Below are 25,078 nucleotides of genomic sequence, written 5' to 3' on the forward strand. Positions count from 1 at the left end.
CTGTGGAGAACTCCATCTCCCATGAAGCCCTGCGAGATACTGAGGCACCACTCCAACCCAGGGGGGTGGCCAGCCAGCGTCCATAGGGAGGTACAGCACTGTCCAGGGCAGCTCCCCCTGAATACACATCGAAGGGGTGTCCTGGCCGGGTCCGCCACAATATATATATATATATATATATATATATACTGTATATATACAGTGCCACCAGTGGCTGCTTCAGCTCCCCAAACACATGTCATCACAGACACAGGCACAACTTCAGCAACACATCAAGTCTTTTATTTACAGGGAAAAGTACTTCCCAACTAGTGTTTCCCAGGAAAGCACAGTTTCAAGCACTATATAATGCACACAGCACTTTCTTTTCTCTTCTTCTTGTATCTTTTGCCCTCCACTCCCGACTCTGGCTCTCATAATGAAGGCTTGCAGCTCCTTTTAAGTGATCCCGGAAGTACTTCTGGTGTCCTGAAAACTTGGCCTGGGAGCATTTCCGGGTCCCTGCAACACTCTTTGGCGGCACCCACAGGACCCAAAAGAGCTGAGTCACTGAAATCCAATTTCCATAAAGCCTTGTGGGAAATAGTGATGCTGCCACAACCCAGAGAAACTGCCAGGGAGAGATACTGCCCTGTGAAAAATTTCTTCCCCCAGTCCTTCCAGTGCACAGTTTTCCTGACCCAACAAGTACCACGGCTGTCTGCCACAATATATATATACACATACAGTACTTATATTTACTACTCAAAAAAATTAAAGGAACACTTTTTAATCAGAGTATAGCATCAAGTCAGTGAAACTTCTGGGATATTGATTTGGTCAGTTAAGTAGCAGAGGGGGTTGTTAATTAGTTTCAGCTGCTTTGGTGTTAATGAAATTTACAACAGGTGCACTAGAAGGGCAACAATGAGATGACCCCCAGAACAGGAATGGTTTAACAGGTGGAGGCCACTGACATTTTTCCCTTCCTCATCTTTTCTGACTGTTTTTTCACCTGGACCATACAGAGGTTGCACAGGTAGTCCAACTTCTCCATGATGGCACATCAATACGTGCCATTGCCAGAAGGTTTGCTGTGTCTCCCAGCACAGTCTTAAGGGCATGGAGGAGATTCCAGGAGACAGACAGTTACTCTAGGAGAGCTGGACAGAAGGTATTTAACCCATTAACAGCACCGGTATCTAATCCTTTGGGCAAGGTGGTACAGGATGAGCACTGCCAGAACCCTAGACAAAATGACCTCCAGCAGGCCACTGGTGTGAATGTCTTTGACCAAACAATCAGAAACAGACTTCATGAGGGTGGTCTGAGGGCCTGACATCCTCTAGTGGGCCCTGTGCTCACTGCCCGGCATCATGGAGCTTGAATGGCATTTGCCATAGAATACCAGAATTGGCAGGTCCACTACTGGCACCCTGTGCTTTTCACAGATGACAGCAGGTTCACCCTGAGCACATGTGAAAGACGTGAAAGGGTCTGGAGAAGCCGTGCAGAACGTTATGCTGCCCGTAACATCGTTCAACATGACTGTTTTGGTGGTGGGTCAGTGATGGTCTGGGGTGGCATATCCATGGAGGGACGCACAGACCTCTCTATAAGCTAGACAATGGCACTTTGACTGCCATTAGGTATCGGGATGAAATGCTTGGACCCATTGTCAGACCCTGTGCTAGTGCAGTGGGTCCTGGGTTCCTCCTGGTGCATGACAATGCCCAGCCTCATGTGGTGAGAGTATGCAGACAGTTCCTGGAGGATGAAGGAATTGATACCATTGACTGGCCCTCACGCTCGCCTGACCTAAATCAAACCCTTATATATACAGGGTAGGGTAAAAATAGGTTAACAGTTATGAGTATGCGAGGCCGACAATTTGAGCACTTATGAGCCTTAGTGCACTGTGTCATTGTGTCATTCTTTTGAGTTAATAAAATTAATAAAGCTATTGTAATAATCATAATCTGCATGTCTTTTCCATATGCAACAAATGTAAACCTACTTTTATACACAGGGACGACTATACTTCCTTAGAAGGCTGACGTCCTTCAACATCTGCAATAAGATGCTGCAGATGTTCTATCAGACAGTTGTGGCGAGCGTCCTGTTCTACGCAGTAGTGTGCTGGGGAGGCAGCATAAAGAAGAAGGACGCCTCACGCCTGGACAAACTGGTGAGGAAGGCAGGCTCTATTGTAGGCATAAAGCTGGACAGTTTGACATCTGTGGCAGAGCGACGGGTGCTGAGCAGGCTCCTGTCAATAATGGAGAATCCACTGCATCCACTAAACAGTATCATCTCTAGACAGAGGAGCAGCTTCAGCGACAGACTGCTGTCACTGTCCTGCTCCACTGACAGACTGAGATCGTTCCTCCCCCACACTATGAGACTCTTCAGTTCCACCCCGGGGGGTAAACATTAACATTATACAAAGTTATTGTCTGTTTTACCTGTTTCACCTGCATTTTTATCACTCTTTAATTAAATATTGTTTTTCTTTTTTATCAGTATGCTGCTGCTGGAGTATGTGAATTTCCCCTTGGGATTAATAAAGTATCTATCTATCTATCTATCTATCTATCTATCTATCTATCTATCTATCTATCTATCTATCTATCTATCTATCTATCTATCTATCTATCTATCTATCTATCTTTTCGAATAAAGTTTCTGTCTCTTGAAAACCCTGAATGATCCTGTGCAACTTTGTGACCCAAGCGTGACTATATATATATATATATATATATATATATATATATATATATATATATATATATATATATATATATATATACACACTGTTCCTCCCAAGATGCTTGTGCTTATGATATACAGTATATGCCCCAAAGGGGGCACCCAAGAGCCCTACTCTTCAGACACATTTACATGTACACAGTCAAGGGTTGAAATCAAGAGATATTTTATAATATAAAAGTACCTTTCACAGGTTCTTCCTTCCAGCACACAAGTAATCACAATATAATAGCGAATCTCCTCCACCCTCCTCCAGGAAGGCCTTTTCCTCCAGACTCCAACTTGCCTGGGTGAGGCAGAGCGGCATTCTTTATACCATACCTGGGAGTATTTCCAGTGCTGCCACATTGCACCTAGGAAGCACTTCCAAATCATACAGAAGCCTCACAAAGTAGGGACAGCTATTCCCTGCAGCAGTCCCTGGTAGCACCCATGGAACCCTACAGGGCTGCCCCAAGGGACTACAACTTATAGTATGCAGTTGTGGATCTGGGTATGCCATCTCTAGAATGCTATCACCCAGTGCATGTACAGTCTTGGTATGCTGCTTACTCAAACCCTTCCACTACTTGGACCTCCTGGCTGGGCAAGGATCTTCTGTTGAATCCCACTGGGATGCCAATCCATCCATGTTGGCATGGCATGTCCAGCTCGAAGGTGAGATAGGACACACCCTGTCCTTGAATATTCATTACTCTGTCCCCCTCGCCAGGAGAGGGAACAGGGTCCACTACGATATTTATTGTTGGAGGAGAACGGGCATCCTGGCCAGAAAGGAGATCATCTCATTACCTGAATGGGATGCCAGTGTGACGACACAAGCAAATTGGCCACAAGGAAATAAATTTTCACCCAGCCAGTATACTATAACAGACAGACTGAGACAAGCCGAGGGTTAGGAGTGATTCCATCCCCCATATGCCAGGTAGCAGTGGTGCTCGTATGGGAACCTAGTCAGGATACCCACAGAGGAGCTTGAGAGATGGAGTCCGAAAGTGCAGCCTTGTTAGGGACCCTGGTGATAGATAGAAGGTGCTGTCGGGGGAGGACCACCCTGCTTTTTCTATGTCTGGGAAGTGCTTCCTCAAGGACGTAGTGTGACACTGGGAGCATTCCCAGGTATGTCTTAAAATGAGTCCACTGCCTCTCATTGGGTAGTCAGAGTCAAGAGGCAGCAGGCAACACTTGGCGAAGGTAGAAAGGAGGAAGAAGTGTTATTATTGTGTATTGTTATTGTGGCTGATTGCTGGAGCATTGAGAGGAAATGACTTGTGTGAATAAAAATCCTTGATATTATGAAATCAACATATGCTGTATTACTGTGTCTTGGGTTTTGGGCTCACTGGCGCACTCTTGTGGACACAATTTAGATATATTTATATAATCAGCTTTTATTTTTTAATTGTCACACATTTTTTAGTAATAGTGTAAATATAAGCAGAGAAGTGCTATTTATGCAGCAGCATCAATTCATGTCTAGCACCTTTTATGGTCTGTACAGATACAAATTGATTTACAGAGGTATTTATTGTGATTCGTTTTCTTTTAATTTCTTTCTTTGCTAATTTCTGGGTGGTTTTTGATGTTAGTCTTGTCATTTTTACTCAAAATATAACCAATACTAGCATTTAGGCTCGTCAAATTTTGAGTAATAGTGAATAACAAAATTCAGTATTATACAGTGGCTCACAAGTACAATAAAATATGGAATTGACATAATGAAAAGCAAATCTCAAGGAAATGAATGATTTGAGTAAAAGTTAAAATCTTTATATTGAAATCATTTTATTTTCACATAGCAATATGTCACTGAAAATGGACTGCATAGATTTACAAATAATCAGTAACTGTAAGCATAACCATTCTACATTTATATATTGTATATACTGTGAATGATGAGTCTCAACACTGGAAAGGTTTTGGGGCAGCCATCTGTATATTGTTCCTGGCTGCAAAAGGTTTAAAGAAAACAAGTTGTTGTTGTCAGGTTGAGTTCCAGGACTGAACTGATGAGGTTTTGGAAGATGGTGGTTTCGGAAGTGATGTCATCTGGCCGGAACTGAAGTGACATCAGTCTGGGTGCCAGAACCAGAAGTGGCCACAGTCTGGGTGCCTGAACTGGAAGTGTCATCAGTCTGGCTTCTGGAACCAGAAGTGACATCAGTCTGGCCGCCAGTGACGTTAAATCAGGAAGGTTTTCCTGTATTTGGCCTGCAGAGATACCTGAAGTAGGTTTAGAGCACCCCACCACCACCTGGCCTGGCGGGTAATTACCTCCACTTGGTCTACTCAGTTTGCTCCTAGTTGCACGTGTGTGACAATAAGAACATACGTCTGTTGAAATGATTGGTAACCGAGAGATCCTTAATATAAAGTACATTTTTAAATTTGACTATGATTCAATACTCTGTTATCTATAAATCCATTTACTGAACCTGCTCAATCCAATTTAGGGTTATGGTGTATCAGCCCAGTGTAAGGCACACTCAAGTTAACCTAAAATACACATAGACAGGATGTGAAGCTAGAGTGCCTGTAGAAAACCCACACAGATTCAAGGAAAACAAATTGTCATCATGCTGGCATTTGAGGCCAGGACACTGAAGCTGAGAGGCAGCAGAACTAAGACTTATGCAATATTAGTTAAATGTGATATTTATTTTCATTTTATTCATTAGGGTGTGTCATTACTCATGGGATGAGTTGTTAGTGATTGGTGTAGATGATTAATAAACGACTGTAAAATCAGTGCTGTCCATAGTTTTAGTGGTTATGTCTGCTACCTAAATAATGCATCGCCTGCCTATTCCTCCTTCCCTCATTCTCCTCCTTCTCCTCCTCTTTGGTACAGACAGACATACAAGTGTTGAGTTTTAGTCCTTTATATTATATTTTCTATGCCTCCGTAAATTAAATATACCATACATTTTGTGATTAAAGATACAGACATTTTTCCACCTAGGATTTACATATTGTGACTTAAGAAACTAAATGGATAGACACCTGGAAGCTATGTGAGACAAAACTAAAGTGTTTTTAATATTCTGTATAGCAATCATAACCCCAAGACACCTTACAAATACATACCCATAACATTTTACAGCTGAAACACAAGCAGGTTAAGTCACACACTGTGTTGGATGGGGAACTGAACCACAAGGCTTGTGGCTTGAAGTTCAGTTCTGTTGCAATCATCCGACATTGTCTACAAAAGTTACTATAGTGAGACAGGAAGAATGTCAGGTTTAGAAAACTTTACATGTCACTCAAATATTGCAGTCTGTTGTGTTCATTTTACTATCTTTTTTCAAATGTAGTCATTACAGTAAGAGTATGCTTCTTGTAACCATATCCAAAAGGGAATTTACCTTATATTATTAAGATAACTAAGACAACTCCAGTGTAAGGTGTTAATGACAGCCAAAATGGTCCAACTTACAACCTGAAAAGAAAAATCCATTACTATGTAATTCTATTAAAGCAGTGTAAAGCACTCTGAGCCTGAACTCATTAAAGAGCACAATACAAGGGATAAGATGAGTTTAACTGAATGAAAACAATGAATTGTTTCTAGAGCAAGAAAGACTGGGGACAGTATTTTTGCACTGTTTTAAGAGAGAATTACAGCAGTGCATTTTAATATTTTCCACCTGCCATTTTTCATTAGACAAAAGGTAACATTCAGGTGTGGAATTAGTTTGGAAATTGGCTAAAGGATAAAAGAAATCACAGGGTCAGCCTTGGATTAGAGCCTTTCTTGGAGCACTAAGCACCACTCCAATCCAACCACTTTGGGATGTGGAAGTAAAAATGGAATACCCAAAGAAAAGAAATATGGAGAACATGCAAACAGCTCCATACAGACAGTGGCCGGGCATTGGATTTGAACTCAGAGCTCTGATTCTGTGAGGCACTTACAAGAAGACTAAACCTTGTCTTAATTGAACTTGCTTAGAAGGAGGATTTGGATGTACAGGACATCTGCTTGAAAAAGAAAATGATAAATGCTGGCAAGAAATATTTCTATTTTTGATCATGGACCTGTTATCTTTTCTGCATTCTATTTTTTGCTCTTCTAGCTTCTATTTTTAATATGCTTACCTTAGTATGCACGCATCAAAAGCTGTCTACTGGATAGCATACGTAAATTATACAGTGCTTTGACAGCTTCTCTGTTTAGTTTTTGTGAACACATACTGTTTGTCACTGTAGAAAATTTACAACACAGCATTTCTTAAAATTTCATGGTGGTTTGAAAAGATCCACATGTATCATACTCACTATTTGTTAAGCCAGTATTGAATTTAATTCAATGAAACACATTCAGATTTAACATTTTATATATATATATATATATATATATATATATATATTATAATATATATATATATATATATATATATATATACATATATATATATATATATATATATATATGCACATGAGAGACAGTTTACAGGTTCAAATAAATATGATTCTTTTTCGGACCAGGGGTTGGTGCTGTGCTCTAACTCTTTCTCCTCTTTCCCTCTGCTGACCATCAGAAGGACCCGTCTCCTAAAAACATCACTTTCGCTTCCTGTCCCTCAGAACCTGCTTCCTAAAGATGTCTTTTCCACTTCCAGTCCCTCCTCTTCCTGTCACTTAGTTATATAACGGCAATATTTTTCATTATACCTCAGATCTGTTTTGGACTCCTGTCTACAAAGACCTTGTTACTTATTGATTGCTCAACGTTTTTTTCATACTGCCAAGTATACGGGGTGGATACCCCAAACATTTTTCTTTGTGTTTGCTCTATTTATTTTACATATATACACTGATGCACTGTGTATGTATGTAAGCATATAAAGACACACACACAGGGTTGAACGTAGTACAGACAGTTTTTCCAAACAGGACTGTATTAAGAGGGGAAAGATGGAGGGACCAACAGTCCTTCAACACTGTAGTTCCTTTGCCTTGAAATCAAGTAATCTGTCCTCTAGGGAATCAGGGTCCAAAGTGAACAAAACTATCGATTACTTCATGGTTGCTTCATGGTTTAAATAGGGAATGTGGCAGAAGGGGCCAAGGTTCGGTTCACTTCACTCATAGAGTCCTCTTCCACTCTAGGGCAAAACAATACAGAAGTGGTTAGTGGTTGAGTTTCATCATTATCCTTCCACATCTTTACTACTTTACAGAATAGCACTGTGGCAGTGCTTGCCAGCCCCAACCCAATGGATTCATGCCCTTTACATTGCTTTTTTAGATAGCTTGTTGATCTGTTGCTGCATTAGTTGGAAATCATGCAACTACAGCAGGCTTGCTGTTTTTATAGGCTCCACTGCAGCTGTTTTGAGGCTGCATGTTTTCCATGAAGGAATGCTAGCTCATAATTTTGGTTACTCATTGGTTCTATAATGTTGATTCTGTTCATTTGGACATAGTGTTTTTCCAGGGAGATATGTTACATCACTCATACATGTTAAGATGAACAGAATCAGCTTTATAGAATTTCCTTACCTGGATTATTGAGCATGCATCAAGATGCTGCTCATTGGTATTTCCATTCCCTGGTAGATGGGACTTGTCAGCGCCTTTACTAGATAGATAGATAGATAGATAGATAGATAGATAGACAGATAGATAGATAGATAGATAGATAGATAGATAGATAGATAGATAGATAGATAGATAGATAGATAGATAGATAGATAGATAGATAGATAGATAGATAGATACTTTATTAATCCCAATGGGAAATTCACACATATATACCTACCTCTTGTCAAATGAGGGTCCATGCCTGGCTGGGACACCCCTTCACTGTATATTCAGGGGGAGCAGCCCTGGACGGTGCAATACCTTCCCCTGGACACTGGATGACTGCCCCCCTGGGTTGGAGCAATGCCTCAGCTTCCCGCAGGGCTCCATGGAAGATGGAGTTCTCCACAACCCTGTTGGGATCTGAGGTGGCTGCCAGAGGGCGCTGCATGTGGCACTGAGCCTGCCTGGACGAATTTTCAGCCCCACCCGGAAGTGCAACCGGAAACAGGTGATCAAGCACCTGCAGCGCTTCTGGGTGGGCTATAAAAGGGGACAGCAACCACCACTCAGCGGCCAGAGTCGGGTGGAGGAGGATGAGGTTGCCTGAAGGATGAGTGGTGATGCTGGAAGAGAGGAGTGTGGTGTGCTTATTTTATGTGTTTGTACACTGGGGACTGTGTTGTGCCTGTGGGGTTTATGGGGAAGACGTGCCCAACAGGTGAAGAACAATAAAAGCCTTTTTATTTTATATGTGCATCCCATGTCCATCTGTGTCGGGTCAGGTGCTTATATAGCGCCTTTGTTACTATATATATATATATATATATATATATATATATATATATATATATATATATATATATATATATATATATATATATATATATATATATATATACTAGCCATGTGCGCCCAACTACATTGCACGTGTTAAAGTTGTCTGTGAAGGGCTCTCTGTTTAAACGCGGCTGCCAGTCGTGAATTGGGCCCTTCGTCGCACAGCATTATGATTTTTTATAAGGGAAACAAAATTACAAAACAAAACCCTTGGACATTGATTCAATAGGAACGGCCTACTCGGAATCACCGTCCGAATAGTAATTATGTGGTGGTGTAGGAGCATTTCTGCTTCTCTCCGTTCACAGTCCATCTCGTTTTCACGACACTGTCGTTTCCTCTCATGATCTCTTCTCAACCTTTCTCCAATCTCACAAGTTGCTTTGTGGCAATCCAAAGAGTAAGGCAATATACACGGAGCAATGGTTATAAAAGGGGGACACATAGGTATCCAGGCTCTTTAAAGCATAAATAGGGATCACTTCATGACATGTGAGCAAGCCACGGTACAACTGTGAGACGTGCAGCACTCGCCGGCTACAACGTAACAATAACAATTTCCGGAACGTGCTGTTACGTTGTCATTCATTTTACTCACTGTCTTTCTTTCATTCATATGTTACGTAGGCACGTACCTTTTATCTTCGGCAATCTCATTCTCTAACCAGGCCTCAGGAGCTAACCAGCGTAACACTGTCCACCACCCCTTTCGTTATTCCAGCACATTGTTGACATCCGTGAGTAACAACAACGTACTAAACTGGAAGGTGGTCTACGCATGCGTGGAATTCACGGACAAACAAAGATCAAGATCCAAATGAAGATTATATATAAAGATATATATAGTGACACTAGAGGGCACTGTCGCTCCTCAAACCCCACAGACAATCGTCCAGGACACCAAGTAAAAGCACCAGGAATATTTTAATTTCTTTTCTTCTTGTTATAATGTGCTTTTCAAGCACCTCCACCACCACAGTAATCAGTAATCAATATTCCTCCTCTCCTCCCAGCAGCTCTATCACACTCCCTCCCAACTCTGGCTCTCTTGCTGGGTGTCCCATAGTCCATTATATAGTTCTTGACCCGGAAGTGCTCCTGTCCTTCTGTCCATGTTATTCATTAGCACTTCCAGGTCATATGGAGAATTACATTTTTCTTCAGCCCAGAAGTACTTCTGTTCTTCCGTTCCCATGACTAGGGAGTACGTCCAGGCTATATGGGAAATAAAAATCCCCACGTCTCCCTGCAGCATCACACGGTGGCACCCACGGCACCCAGCAGGGCTGTGAAGCCGAACTCCATCTCCCATGGTGCCCTGAGGGAATCCGGGGCACCTCTAAGCTGCAGGGAAGTCTCCATCTAGCGTCCTGGATGTGTCGGCTGGGTTGAGCTGTCGGCTGTCCATCACAATTATATATATATATATATATTATATATATATATATATATATATATATATATATATATATGTATATATAGTATATATATATTTATAGTAATATATATTTGTGATGCATGAGTCACTGTCTTGCAACCCCAAAATATGAGGCTGAGTCTCAGTACTTTAGCAAATCCAGCTTTATTCAGCTTGAAACATAAACAGCATGGTTATTTATTGTAGCGGGATCCACCACTCTCCTATACACAGACACAGCAATCAGGCAGGGATGTGGCCAGGTTAGTGGCCAGGTAATACTGTTCCCTGTATTTGTAATGTTCCTTGCATCATCCATCAACGACAGACACTTATAACACGACCATGATTGGCTCGTAGTTGCTTCTGCGGCAATCGCTGCACCGCTGTGAGCCAGTGGTTGTCCCGGTAACGGATAAACAATCTTCCACAGACGCTTCAATTGCACTTTGGGACACGTTCCCGCGTATTGTCCCTTTAGGGATGGTCCCAAAAGAGTTCCAAAACTTCTCAATATACTAACCACGCTACCTGTTGAAGACAGATAATAGATTAATTTAAATATATTTGCTCTCTTGCTCTACCTGCAATTTCAGCTACTTTCCTAGGTATTCACATGTGTATAAATATTTCTTCATTGGTGCTCCCTAGTGGGTGTGACACAAAATATGCATGCACTGCTGTTCTTTTTTTATTATTTATTGGCTTTTAATGGAGTTTGTGGTGTCTAAATGATGCCAACATACTCTGCATACTGCAAAACACTGTTTCTGTACAATACCATACACCTGCATATTTCAGGTTGTTAAAACATACATTGCTAATGTACTCATGTCTAGCTGTGACACAAATACCACAAAAAAGGAATGAGCTGTGGTGATCAGGTTTTAAAGCTTGTTTCCTTTATTTATTAGTAAGAAGCTATTAAAGTCTGGTTGGCTGAGGTGAAGCAGCTGTGGATGCGTTAATGAGCATTACAGTCAATGTCATAGATGTGGAGTGGGAAAATGATGACCAGCACTATCTCTTGTCAAATGAGGGCATACCAGTCTGCACACCATGACTCATCAGTGAAATTAGCTAGAACAGCCAAAATTTAAGGAAAAGGCTGAATTCTTACTTGTCTCTTCACTTTCTTGGATGCTCCTCTAATAAATTATTAATTTCTTCATTGCTTTCTAAAAGATACTATTCAGTGACCACAAATTGCGAGTGTGCGCTTCAACAAAAACTGTGGCCAGGATTAATAATTTAGATTCTTTTAATAATCCATATTCAGATTGAAATGTACCAGCTTCTTTGATCTAATTGTGAATTTGCAGGGAGCCAGGGTCCATCCTCACAGCATTGGGTGCATGCCAGGAAATACTGTACTTATTAAAAACAAAAATTTGTACAACTGCAATGGAAAAAGCCTTCGGTTGCACATTGAACAATCTGTTTAACCTCAGTGGTGCTGCCTTTCTCACCTCTAATACATCACTGCTGAAATCCTTGGGTTCAAATCCTATTTGGAGGTTGTCAGTGTGAGTTTTTCTCCAGGTACTCAGTTTCACTCCCACATCCTAAAGACACATCGCAAAGGCATGTGTGTGTGTGTGTGTGTGTCTGAAACAGCATGCCCTGTGATGAACTCGTGGTATGGTGTCTGGAATTGTTTTTTATCTTTTGATGATGGGATGTGTTTCGGCTAGCTAGGTAGCCTAATCTGAATGTGTAGTTAGAAAAAGTATTGATTTTTAAAATCAAGCTGGAACAATTTTAATTAAATAAACATAACTTGTATGACTTATCTGACAATTACTTTGGCTCTTGACATATTTGGGCTCTGAATTATTCTTTTAGGCTTGATACGGTAGAACCTATGAACTATTGCCCAGTTTGAAATAAGCTAAATTGCTGTTATAGGTAGCATTTTACTCTGCTAACAGCAATTCAGACATGGCAACAAATGAATTGATATGAATTGATATTGATAATAACCTATGACAAATTATTGGCAAGAAAAAATGTGGCTATGGGTTTTCTAATTTAATCAGTCATTTCAACTATATTAACTGTACTTTCTTTATGTACTGTAGCTGGTGTCACATGCATGAAGTTAATCCTTGTCTTACAGAGTCTAACATGAAACATATATTGGGGAACGATTTCAGAATTACTCAGCAACTAACCATTTCTGCCTTCAGCCAAGAAGACAGCTAGCATTTGAAAGACCCTGATGCAATCATAAGACCTGCACCTGGTTCCACCTTTGGTCCATGAGGTATAAAAGCTACATTAATCCAAGAAGTACTCATCATTAGTGGACCAGCACAGGAACGAGAGACAAGCTGCATCATTAAACAGGGTAGTCAGTTGTACCATAAACAAACTAGACATCTTGGCTTTGATTTATTCACACTGAAAACACTGACCAATATAACACTGTTGAATAAGCTTCAGTTGTACACAGTCTGAATAAAATATATTTTTTTCCATTTGGTATAGAACACTAAATATGCAACAAGATACTTTACTGATGTACTCATATTCTGAAATAACAAAGATGCTCACTTAATTAACTCAACTTTAGACTGAGGCTCTTAGTCTCTAATGCAACTGCTTCTGTCAGGAGTTTCAGGCGACATCTTGAACTCATCCAGAATGTTGCCATCTGAGTGATGCATTCTCTCTTTTCACATAAACTCTTCTATCTCAGCCTCTATAAAGGTCTAGTTTAAAACTTAATCCATTACCGTGCTCCAGCCACCCAAGCGTCAAACATTTCCTGAGGACCACCTCATCCCATTTATGTTTTCTACCACTGTGCTCTACTTAATCTACTTTATATTTGAACAGCTTTTCCAAACTCTGTCTACCCTCTGTTTATTGGTTACTTCTTTGCCATTGTATTCTCATGCTGCCTGAAGTCCTAAAACTCCACCAAATGTTTTTATTCTCAATAGATTGTTAGCTTTAACTCCTTTGGTATCTATTCTGATTTTTTTCAAGTGACCTTGTGTAAAAATGTCTAATAGGTATAAGGATGGAAATTAAATCTATTTATCTAAAAATATATAGGTGTGTAGATACATTACCATACTGTCCTTCACAGCAGCCCGTGACCCTGAACTGGATTATATAACTTTGAGAATGGGTGCCTGATAACAGTGAAAACAATAACAGTGAAAGTGATCTAGAATGAAAAAGGTAGGAATGTCTGTTTGATAAAATATAACAAAATGATCCAAAGAAAAAAAAGACACTATTCATTAATAAATTCATAGGTTTCAAACAATGATCAGGATAAATTATCCCTCAGAAATAAAGACTAAGCTATACCCTTTACTCTGTATTTAGTAAAAGCACCTTTGCTAGCAATTACAGCCTGGGGTCTGCTTTGGTATCATGCAAAAAGCTTCATGAAATTGAATTTGGGGATTTTCTGCCGTTCTTCTCTGCAGACCCTCACAAACTTTGTCAAGTTGGATGGAGACTATTGGTGGGAAGCTATTTTCAGATCTTTCCAGAGATGCTTGATAGGTTTCAAGTCCAGAGTCTGGCTGGACCATTCAAGGATATTCCCACGTTTGCTCCTAAGCCTAAGGTGTGTATCTTTCCTAATCATACCCAATCAATTGCATAGACCACAGGTGGACTTGAAACAAGGTGTAGCAACATCTCAACAATGAGACAGATTTCAAGTGTCACAGCCAAAAGTCTGAATACTTGTGTCAATGTTATATCTCAATTTTCATATTTTTCATGAATTTGCTGAAATTTGTAAAACTGTGCCTTTGCTTTGTCATTCTGGGGTACTGAGTGTTGTTTAATGTGGAGACTTTTTAATTTTAAATGATTTTATCATAAGGCTGCAACATAACAAAATGTAAAAAAAAATGAGGAGGTCTGAATACTTTCTGAATCTGTTGTAAGTAGATAGATACAGTGGTGTGAAAAACTGTTTGCCCCCTTCCTGATTTCTTATTCTTTTGCATGTTTGTCACACAAAATGTTTCTGATCATCAAACACATTTAACCATTAGTCAAATATAACACAAGTAAGCACAAAATGCAGTTTGTAAATGGTGGTTTTTATTATTTAGGGAGAAAAAAAAATCCAAACCTACATGGCCCTGTGTGAAAAAGTAATTGCCCCCTGAACCTAATAACTGGTTGGGCCACCCTTAGCAGCAACAACTGCAATCAAGCGTTTGCAATAACTTGCAATGAGTCTTTTACAGCACTCTGGAGGAATTTTGGCCCACTCATCTTTGCAAAATTGTTGTAATTCAGCTTTATTTGAGGGTTTTCTAGCATGAACCGCCTTTTTAAGGTCATGCCATAGCATCTCAATTGGATTCAGGTCAGGACTTTGACTAGGCCACTCCAAAGTCTTCAGTTTGTTTTTCTTCAGCCATTCAGAGGTGGATTTGCTGGTGTGTTTTGGGTCATTGTCCTGTTGCAGCACCCAAGATCACTTCAGCTTGATTTGACGAACAGATGGCCGGACATTCTCCTTCAGGATTTTTTGGTAGACAGTAGAATTCATGGTTCCATCTATCACAGCAAGCCTTCCAGGTCCTGAAGCAGCAAAACAACCCCAGACCATCACACTACCACCACCATATTTTACTGTTGGTATGATGTTCTTTTTCTGAAATGCTGTGTTCCTTTTACGCCAGATGTAACAGGACATTTGCCTTCCAAAAAGTTCAACTTTTGTCTCATCAGTCCATGAGGTATTTTCCCAAAAGTCTTGGCAATCATTGAGATGTTTCTTAGCAAAATTGAGACGAGCCCTAATGTTCTTTTTGCTTAACAGTGGTTTGCGTCTTGGAAATCTGCCATGCAGGCCGTTTTTTGCCCAGTCTCTTTCTTATGGTGGAGTCGTGAACACTGACCTTAATTGAGGCAAGTGAGGCCTGCAGTTCTTTAGACGTTGTCCTGGGGTCTTTTGTGACCTCTCGGATGAGTCGTCTCTGCGCTCTTGGGGTAATTTGGGTCGGCCGGCCACTCCTGGGAAGGTTCACCACTGTTCCATGTTTTTGCCATTTGTGGATAATGGCTCTCACTGTGGTTCTCTGGAGTCCCAAAGCTTTAGAAATGGCTTTATAACCTTTACCAGACTGATAGATCTCAATTACTTCTGTTCTCATTTGTTCCTGAATTTCTTTGGATCTTGGCATGATGTCTAGCTTTTGAGGTGCTTTTGGTCTACTTCTCTGTGTCAGGCAGCTCCTATTTAAGTGATTTCTTGATTGAAACAGGTGTGGCAGTAATCAGGCCTGGGGGTGGCTACAGAAATTGAACTCAGGTGTGATACACCACAGTTAGGTTATTTTTTAACAAGGGGGCAATTACTTTTTCACACAGGGGCCATGTAGGTTTGGATTTTTTTTCTCCTAAATAATAAAAACCATCATTTAAAAACTGCATTTTGTGTTTACTTGTGTTATATTTAACTAATGGTTAAATGTGTTTGATGATCAGAAACATTTTGTGTGACAAACATGCAAAAGAATAAGAAATCAGGAAGGGGGCAAATAGTTTTTCACACCACTGTAGATAGATAGATAGATAGATAGATAGATAGATAGATAGATAGATAGATAAGACACTATATAATAGATAGATAGATAGATAGATAGATAGATAGATAGATAGATAGATAGATAGATAGATAGATAGATAATGGACCTGTTGAAAATTTTACATTTTAATACCGCTCTGGATTTTAAAACACTACCTTAATTTACAGTTATACATAGCAGAATCAATGCGGCCATCCTGTCATTAACCATCAGAATACATCATAGCCAAAAGCAGGTAACTCCAATAATAATTCTGATATATTAGATGCAGTACTCTGCAGACGTTACCCTGGAGCACACTTGCATAATGATGTAATGGACTGTGCTGCCACAGACAAAGGCAAAAATGTAGCTGGAAGTGGGGGCGTTGCTCTTTTCTGTTTCCACTCTTGTAATGTCTTTAAAAGCAGCCACGTACCAAGTGGATTAAATACAGCGCCTGGTGTAATGAAGTGCGCAGACTCGTTGGGATAGATTTTCTAATATGTGCGCGGTGAGCTCAAGGAATAGCTTGTGGGATGACAAACAACCGTTGAGGCCGTGAGCGCGCACGGTCGTTGCCGCGTGCACAGTGATACGTGAACGCGGAAAGATATTGAGGCTTGATATTTTGCACGCCTCCTTAAGCTTAAACGTTAGGTGGAGCTGTGCCTTCCCCACTAATCTGATGCTTGCTGAGGTCGAAGGCGGAGTTTACTTGTGACCCTATTGACAGCGTGTGTAGCAGCTAGCTTGAGCAGAAACCTAGAAGCAAAAATCTGCTTTTCACTTTGTTCTTTACCTATATTTTAATAGTACTGTCTGACCAAATGCGGAATATCAGGTGACAGGACAGAAGAAGGACTTTAATGGCATCGGCACTTCTAGCGTTGTGAGGTATGTAGTGTATAATGAAATATACTCAGCACGAATGTGACAAGGTTAGTGATGAGGTGCAGGCGGGCTGCTTTTTACATGAAGATGATGCGGCGCTAACAAGGGCAGAGACGTATGGAGTCGGACCGCCAGTCTTTCACCAGTTAGATCACAACTGCTCAGCAAAGGATTACGCCGCTGTCTTGATCCACTTTAAATTTTGTTTATGCTGCATGGTTGCTATCGTCCCGTTGCTCGGAAACCTTTAACACGGGAGCCCAGGGTTCAGGAGTGCACGTAAGCTAAAGGTTGGGAGCTCGATGCTGTGTTCAGGCAAGTGGATGGTACCGGGGTTCTGCAATTTTCTGACTCACCTTTCTCACACTGGTGAGCGAATGAGACGGATCACTCGTACAGAATAAGAAACTATAGGAACACTGGTTACACTTTTACGCATAAGGAATGTTAAGTGTGTCTAGTTTAAAACCACGAACATCTCAGACCTTTGTGCTATCAACATTACACACAGAGCGATTTACTTTGCATTATACAAGAGGATATTTAAAGCGTTAGAAAATATGAACTAAATTATATATATATAAGTTCGGTCTGGTATGACCAACATCCAGAAAGGAGTTAATAAAACAGGACGTTAAAGGGCTAAACGAAGCATGAATGTGATGTAGCCTGGTTTAAGCGAAGTAATCAGTATGGATTACTGTGACTCATGAATCGTTAGCAATTTAAACTAAGTGCAAAACGGCTTGTACCCTGTTAGTCAGTCAGTCATTTTCCAACCCGCTATATTCTAACACAGGGTCACGGGGTGTGTTTTGTAAAGCGCTGTAGACGGGTGGCGACTGAACTGGTGCATTTGAAGTGGACCTGTAGCTGGTGTTCGTATCACAAATATTGTGCCTCTTTATGGTCCAAGCATCGATACACCACATATAAATGTAGACTGAGCAGTTTTTCCGTTTATAGACCGGCTTAATCTATTTAAGGGTCGAGAGGACCGGAACCTATCAAAATGATTCGACAAATCATCACAGTCACACAGAGACTTTTACTCATCTCGAGTCATTTCACGATTTTCAATTAACCTAACAAGAACGTCTTTGGTATACAAGACAACTGAACTTGAGAAAAGCTAGGACATGGGGAGAACGTGCAAACGTGACATAGACCCAATATTCCTTACTAGTATCTATCTATCTATCTATCTATCTATCTATCTATCTATCTATCTATCTATCTATCTATCTATCTATCTATCTATCTATCTATCTATCTATCTATCTATCTATCAAAGTAGTTGATCTAATCATGTTTTCAAAGAATTGAAATATTCACCGTTTGTTGTTTTCTGAGTGTTTACTAGGTCCATGATGAAGGTCTTACCACTAGTTACATGCTGAAGCCATATATAATTAAACACATTTCATATTTGATTTATTTTTTGACCCTCTAGTCTACAAAGTGTTAATATTTGATTTATTTTTTAACCCTCTAGTCTACAAAGTGCACAAACATTTTGGTGGGCAGTGGCACAAACATGGAAAGAGGGCACTTTGTGGGACAAAATTGGTTACACTTTTATTTGGGATTCAAATTAGTGCCCACTTTTATTTCTGTAGTTTTCAGTTTCACTGGATATTTGGCTGTAACCTTGGGGGTATTAAACATTCCCAAAATCACAAAAAAAAAAAAAAATCACAGTGAAACCTGATTATGATGTCAGATTATTGAAAAAGACATTACACTGCTTCTACTGCACATATACTTCATTTTCCTGATTAACATATCTTAACAAAATGAAATGGCAAGTAAAAGAATTCTCATTTAATTACATGAAATGCCAAATGAACCTTTAAAGCAAGAGTTAACAACATAGCACAGATTGTGTACCTCCATAAACGTGTCTAACGTGGGTCAGATATTGAGGAAACTACTTGAACTGATCATCTGGTATCTTACACTAGTGTTGAAAATAATTTTTTTGTGTGTTTTTGTTGAAAATACAGCTAAGACATTATTAATGTTGCATATGGCTATTGCAGTTTCAAATGACTGATTTACAAATTATTAATTACAAATACCTGCAAAGTCACATTTTCAGCAGCTATTACTCCAGTGTCCTAATGGTAAACTCTCTTAGTTCATCCTTAATTCATCAAATTTAAATTCTAATTGGTTATTAGAAAATTCTTTGTAATTGTGTTAGGACAGATGAAACCTGTTATTCTGTGCAATAAAGCAAATAAATGATCTTTTCTTTGGTTGCAAGATGCCAACATTCCTAAAGTTCAATTCTGGGACTAAAATGGTCAAAACGAAACAGCTTTCTCATATAAACACCTCTTCTATTGTGTGACCCTGTGTTCGGATTCAGCGGGTTGGAAAATGGATGGATGGATGGATTGCCTAACAATGATGATTTCATACAAAGGTGCCCACTGTTATCTTGACAGAAGAAGGTAAACTGGATATAATAAACACAGAAAAAGAAGGGGAAGGCCAAGGTGCACAACTGCACAAGAGGATAAGGACATCAGAGTCTGTAGTTTGAGAAACAAACACCTCATAGGCTTCCTCACTTGGCTGCTTCCTTAAATAGTACATGCCGACTACCAGTCTCATATGCAAAAGAAAAAAGATGACTTTCGGCTGCTAGCCATAATACCCTTTTCCAGTTATCCAGTGTCCTTTTTTTATTTTTTTTTCTCTTACTAATTTGAAACGTTTCTTTTTATTTGCAAGTTTCAGTATAGCTTTTACTTTGAAACACTGCTTCTTAAGCTACTGTTCTGGAGTCATCTTTTTTTCTGTTGCAGATGACACTGGCATTTGGTGTGTATTTAAGGAAGCAGCCAACTGAGGACCTGTACAGCATTTGTTTCTCAAACTACAGACTCTGATGTACTTATCCCCTTATGCAGTTTTGCATCCAGGCCTTACATTTTTCTATTCTGTCCTGGTTAGATTCAGTTCACGACTCTCTTCTCTTAATGCAGTAATAGACACCTTTGTATGAAATCCTCTCACATGGAACAACCTTCGTAAAATAACAACTGCCTCATTTTGGCCATTTTTTAACCCCGATTTGAACTTTAGGAATGCAAGTACATTGAAACTCTAGGGAAGATCATGTATTTTTTTAATTAAACAGAGTAACAATTTTCAACATTGCTAATGCAATTATTAAGGTTTCTATGGGTGTGACGTTAATCTGCATAATAACCAATTAGCATCTGAACATTATTAATTCAGGTTGAGATAAGAAAATATACAATTAGGTCATTGGAGCGAAGGCTGCTGAAAATGGGGCTTTGCAGTGATATGTGAATAATAAACAGTCATTTGAAGCTGAGATAGCAATTTGCAAAATTCTTAAATAAATGTAATGATACCTTGACAGAAAACTATAACAAAACATTGCTAGTGCATCTCGCAAGCCTGGGATGGGGATCGCGTTTAATGCCGTCGAATGATCAAAGGATCGTTGAACTTGACAGTACAATTAAGTATGCTAAAAAACTATGAATTTCTGTCAAAAATTGAATATTTCTGAGTTATTCTAAACTTTTAAATGCGAGTGTATACATAATATACACTAGTTAATTAAGAACTTGCAATAAAAACAGAAATATAATAATACCCTTTTGCTTTCTAGCTTTTGGGTTTTATAGCAAAATCTTCCTTTCAAATCCCATGTTTTTTGATTGAGTGTGATGACCTCATCACTGTTAATAGTGGTATCTGTCTCAGAAGATCAAAGAGGTCTTCTTGTCCACCTAGATTGCTGAATTTGGACTTTATTAAATTGAGTTTGGAAAAATTTTGTTCAGTGGATGTTGCCGATACTGGCAACAGTTACTCTATAAATCTCTAATACTTTATGGAATGGGGGAGCACCTGATAACTGTAACAAGCCAAGTAGCAAATCAAGTATTATAAGCAAAGTGAATGTGTGCGGCCTGTGCCCAGAAATCACAGTTTCCTTACATGTCATAACATAATACTGTATAAACCAACAGGACCAACACACAAATATTTATTATACATTTTTTGTAGCATTACTAGCAATAATTATCTTAGACCATATTTTAGCCTATTTAGCTTTAACAGCACATGGTGTGTATTACTGTTTTTTAATTTCCTTGTTAATATAAAAATAGGTATACATTTAACAGGGTTAAGGGTATTGGACCAAGGAGAGTAAAGGGACAGGGGCTTAAGCCATGGTAGCCACATCCCTGCATCTAGTTATGCCACACCATTCTCACTATATCTAGTTCAGAAAAATACCAAACTCAGCCACAACATTAAAACCACCTGCCTAATATTGCACAGGTCCTCCTCATGCCCCCAAAACAGTTCTGACCCATTAAAGCATGGACTCCACAGGACTTCTGAAAGTATTCTGTGGTATCTGGCATGAAGCAGTTCCTTTAAGTCCTGTAAATAATGAGGTGGGGCCTCCATGTACCAGACTTACAATTCCACAGATGTTCAATCGGAGTGTGATCTAGAGAATTTGGAAGCCAAGTCAACACCTTGAACTCTTTGTCATGTTCCTCAAACCATTCCTGAACAATTTTTGCAGTGTGAAGGAATCCACTGCCATCAGGGAATATCGTTGCCATTAAGGGGTGTACCTAGTCTTCAACAATTTATAGGTAGGTGGTATGTGTTTAAGTAACATCCAGATGAATGAAAAACATTGACCGAATCATCACACTGCATCTGCCTACTTGCCTTCTTCCAATAGTATATCATGCAGCCATCTCTTTCCCAGGTAGTGACACACATACACCCAGCCATCCACATTATCTAAAAGAAAATATGATTCATCAGACCAGACCATCTTCTTCCATTGTTCCATGGTACAATTCTAACACTCACATGCTCATTGCAGGCACTTTTGATGGTAGACAGGGGTCAGCATTGGCACTCTTACTGCTCTGTGACTACGTAGCCACCTACACAGTAAGCTGTGACGTACTGTGTTCTGACACCTTTTTCTCATGGTAAGCATTATGTTATTCAGCTAATTTGTGCTACTGTAGCTCTTCTGTGAGATCAGACTAGATAGGCTGGCCTTTTCTCCCTACAGGCATCAGTGCACCTTAAGCACCCATAACCTTGTCGCCGGTTCACTGGTTGTCCTTCCATGGACCACTTTTGGTTGGTACTAACCACTAAATACCGAGAACACCCCACAACACCTGCCATTTTGAAGATGCTGTGATCCAGTCATCTAGCCATCACAATTTGACCATTGTTAAAGTCACTCAGATTCTTAACCTTGTCTACTTTTAATGCTTCCAGCAAATCTCTAAGAACTGACTCTTCACTTACTGTCTAATATATCCCACCCCTTGACAGGTGCCATTGTAACAAAATAATCAATGTTATTACTTCACCTCTCAGTGGTTTTAATGTTGTGTATAATTGGTGTACACATGTACATGTGTGTGTATATATATATATATATATATATATATATATATATATTAAACTAGTTTATTACCCAGTGGCTTCACTCACTGAGTGCAAGGGAAAAAAATAAAATGTAGTCTTAACATTAACATTTAAGAAGTAAAGATACATTGAGCACTACTGGAGTGGTTTGGGGTAAACTACATTTTAAAGGCACTATAACATAACAGGTAAGTAGTACTAACAGTAGCTAAAATGTATTTGGATCATCTCTCAGTAGTAGATCCCTTGTGAAAGGCGCTACATGACCGCTGAGGTATAGAAATTACATTTTCTATGTGATCATCCAAATTTCTGCCTGACAACCTTGCACTACGTGCCTGTGATTTACTTCTTAAAATAATTCATCACAAAAGGAACCTTGAATGTTGCGGGCTTTTAGTGACCCGAACTCACCTTAAGGGGCAGTAAGTAGTAGTGCAGGGTAATTTACAAACAGAGTCCTGCTTCGATGGCAGTGATTACACTCATTCACAAAGATTTCCAATCTCCCAGGAGCCGACTGGGCACTTGAAGTGTCACAAACAGTGCGAGAAGAGAGGACGCTGCCCGAAACTGCGAAGCTCTCGACCCCGCTGAGCAGCCCGACATTCCACGCCTCCCAGCGTCCACTTTGTTCTTATGCACATTGTTTATAGCTGCCGCAATTAAAAAGTAGAAAGACGCAAAGCTGTTTTCCTCATCTCTTGTACTATCAAGTACTGCCAACTAAAAAAAAGTTACAATTTGGCAGTTTCCGCGACAGTCACATGGACAAATAAATAAAACTTCCCTGTCAGAAAGCGCCTGGCTGCGGATGGCTCAGTGCTGTAGACCAGACAGAAGGGCTGGGAGAGGACGACGCGGGGTGCACTTCTATGGGATAGATCGGCATGTTTGTGTTTACTTCTTTTCAATATCAGTAAAATAACTCTCACACAAATAATAACAATTCGTAAAGACGATATAAAAATGGCGCCCATAAAAGAAGTGATTAGTTCCTGTATTAAAATATGTTCTGTGGTCATACGTAATTTCCATATCGCGTGGTCATACGTAATTTCTGTTTCATACGTAATTTTCATATTGCGCGGTCATACGTAATTTCCGTTTCAAACGCGAAAAGAATTTATATATATATAGATAAATTAAACTAACAGGTGCGGTTGTGGGGGCATAAGGACACTGTAGGTAGAGTTGTTGCCTCAGTGTGGTTGAACCTTAGTTTAAATCCTGATTGGAGTGTCTTCCTTGTGGAATTTGCATTTTTAGTCCTCCTGTTGTCCAAAGACAGTTTGATCAGGCTTAGTTAGCCCAGTGTGACTTGAGATGAACTTTTATCTTGCCTTTTATCTTATCTTATCTTTTATCTATATCATTTCTGTCAGAATAGGCCATCTGGAAAGAACTGGTTCAGAAATGGATGGGGTTATAAATAGTGATGATTTTTTTTGTATGACCACTCAAACAATTTTAGAAAAATTAATCAATTGAAATAAACCTGTTGATTTACAAAGATACATGTAAAATTTCTAAAGAAAAAAATTCTATTAACTGTGTTGAGATCATCGTGAAAGGTGCTATATAAATAAAATGTATTATTATTATAATTATATTGCATGCTATTCTTATACCCACTTAGTATCCAATATTTTAGCATGTATATGATGCTTTCTGACATATAAATGACACTCTTAATGAGTATATAGCTGGATGTACGGTGCCGTCTACCTGTAGTATTCTTGTCAGGGGTCATTGTATGGTGCTGTGTGCTTCCTCAGTCCGCCTCTTACAATGCTCTGCTTGGTTCTCATTTTCATCAGTTCACAAAGGTTGTGAAGCCCTAATTACATTTTGTTTTACCTGCTTTTGCTAAGAAAATGACTTTGTTTGCTCTGAGTCACATCAGATTATACCATCAGAGGTATATTTACAAGTTTTCTATTTTATCACAGATTGGCTGCTTAGTTGTATTAAACAATTCATGTGTGCTCTCTTTTTAAAGAATCCAAGTCTCAAAGGCAGCATTAGGTTTAGAAACCTAATGAAAATATCTGGTATACGTTAGAAAATGTTTACTCCAGTACAATGTGGCATAGTATGCAGCAATTAATTGACATTATTTTTAGTTAGTTTACAGTGAGCCAGAGCTTAACTTTTAAAACCCTTGAGGCTGGTCCTTCAAATCAAGTGCATAATTATAGATCAAACTGATATGAATTCTCACCATTAAAAACAGTAAAACAAAACTAACATTGTGCTGTCAGTAGGCTTGAGAGGGTTGAGCTGAGCAGTTCGTGAATGTTGTTTTTGAATGAATCATTCTTGTGAATCAAAAAATATCCATTCATTCCATCTATTCATCCATGATTAAACCCACTTGACCCCATTTAGGGTTATGAGGATTAGAGCGTAGCCTGGCAAATTGCGGTAAAAGAAACAACCGACCTTAGCTGTGGCCTTGGGAAATTGCAGGATGCACTTACACACTCTTCCACACTCACTCCTATAAAGCTAATTTAGAGTCACCAGTTAACCTAATGGGGACATCTTTGGAAAATCGATGGAAAGCCAAAATATCTTGAGAAATGTCCACATTGACACATGCCCATTGTTATTAGTGTTGACTTCC

At 39.6% G+C, this 25,078-nt stretch overlaps 1 protein-coding gene across 1 annotated transcript in view; it reads left to right on the forward strand.

Annotated features, from left to right (window-relative positions):
• The first annotated feature begins 16,732 nt into the window (after positions 1-16,732).
• The window catches only part of klhl32 (kelch-like family member 32), a 369,033-nt gene continuing 360,687 nt past the window's right edge, over positions 16,733-25,078 (forward strand). Inside the window, exon 1 of the mRNA XM_028797833.2 lies at positions 16,733-16,986. The gene's annotated coding sequence lies outside the window, so the exon portion shown is untranslated. The remainder of the gene's footprint in view (positions 16,987-25,078) is intronic.

This window comes from Erpetoichthys calabaricus, chromosome 3 (assembly GCF_900747795.2).
Source record: "Erpetoichthys calabaricus chromosome 3, fErpCal1.3, whole genome shotgun sequence".
NCBI lineage: Eukaryota > Metazoa > Chordata > Cladistia > Polypteriformes > Polypteridae > Erpetoichthys > Erpetoichthys calabaricus.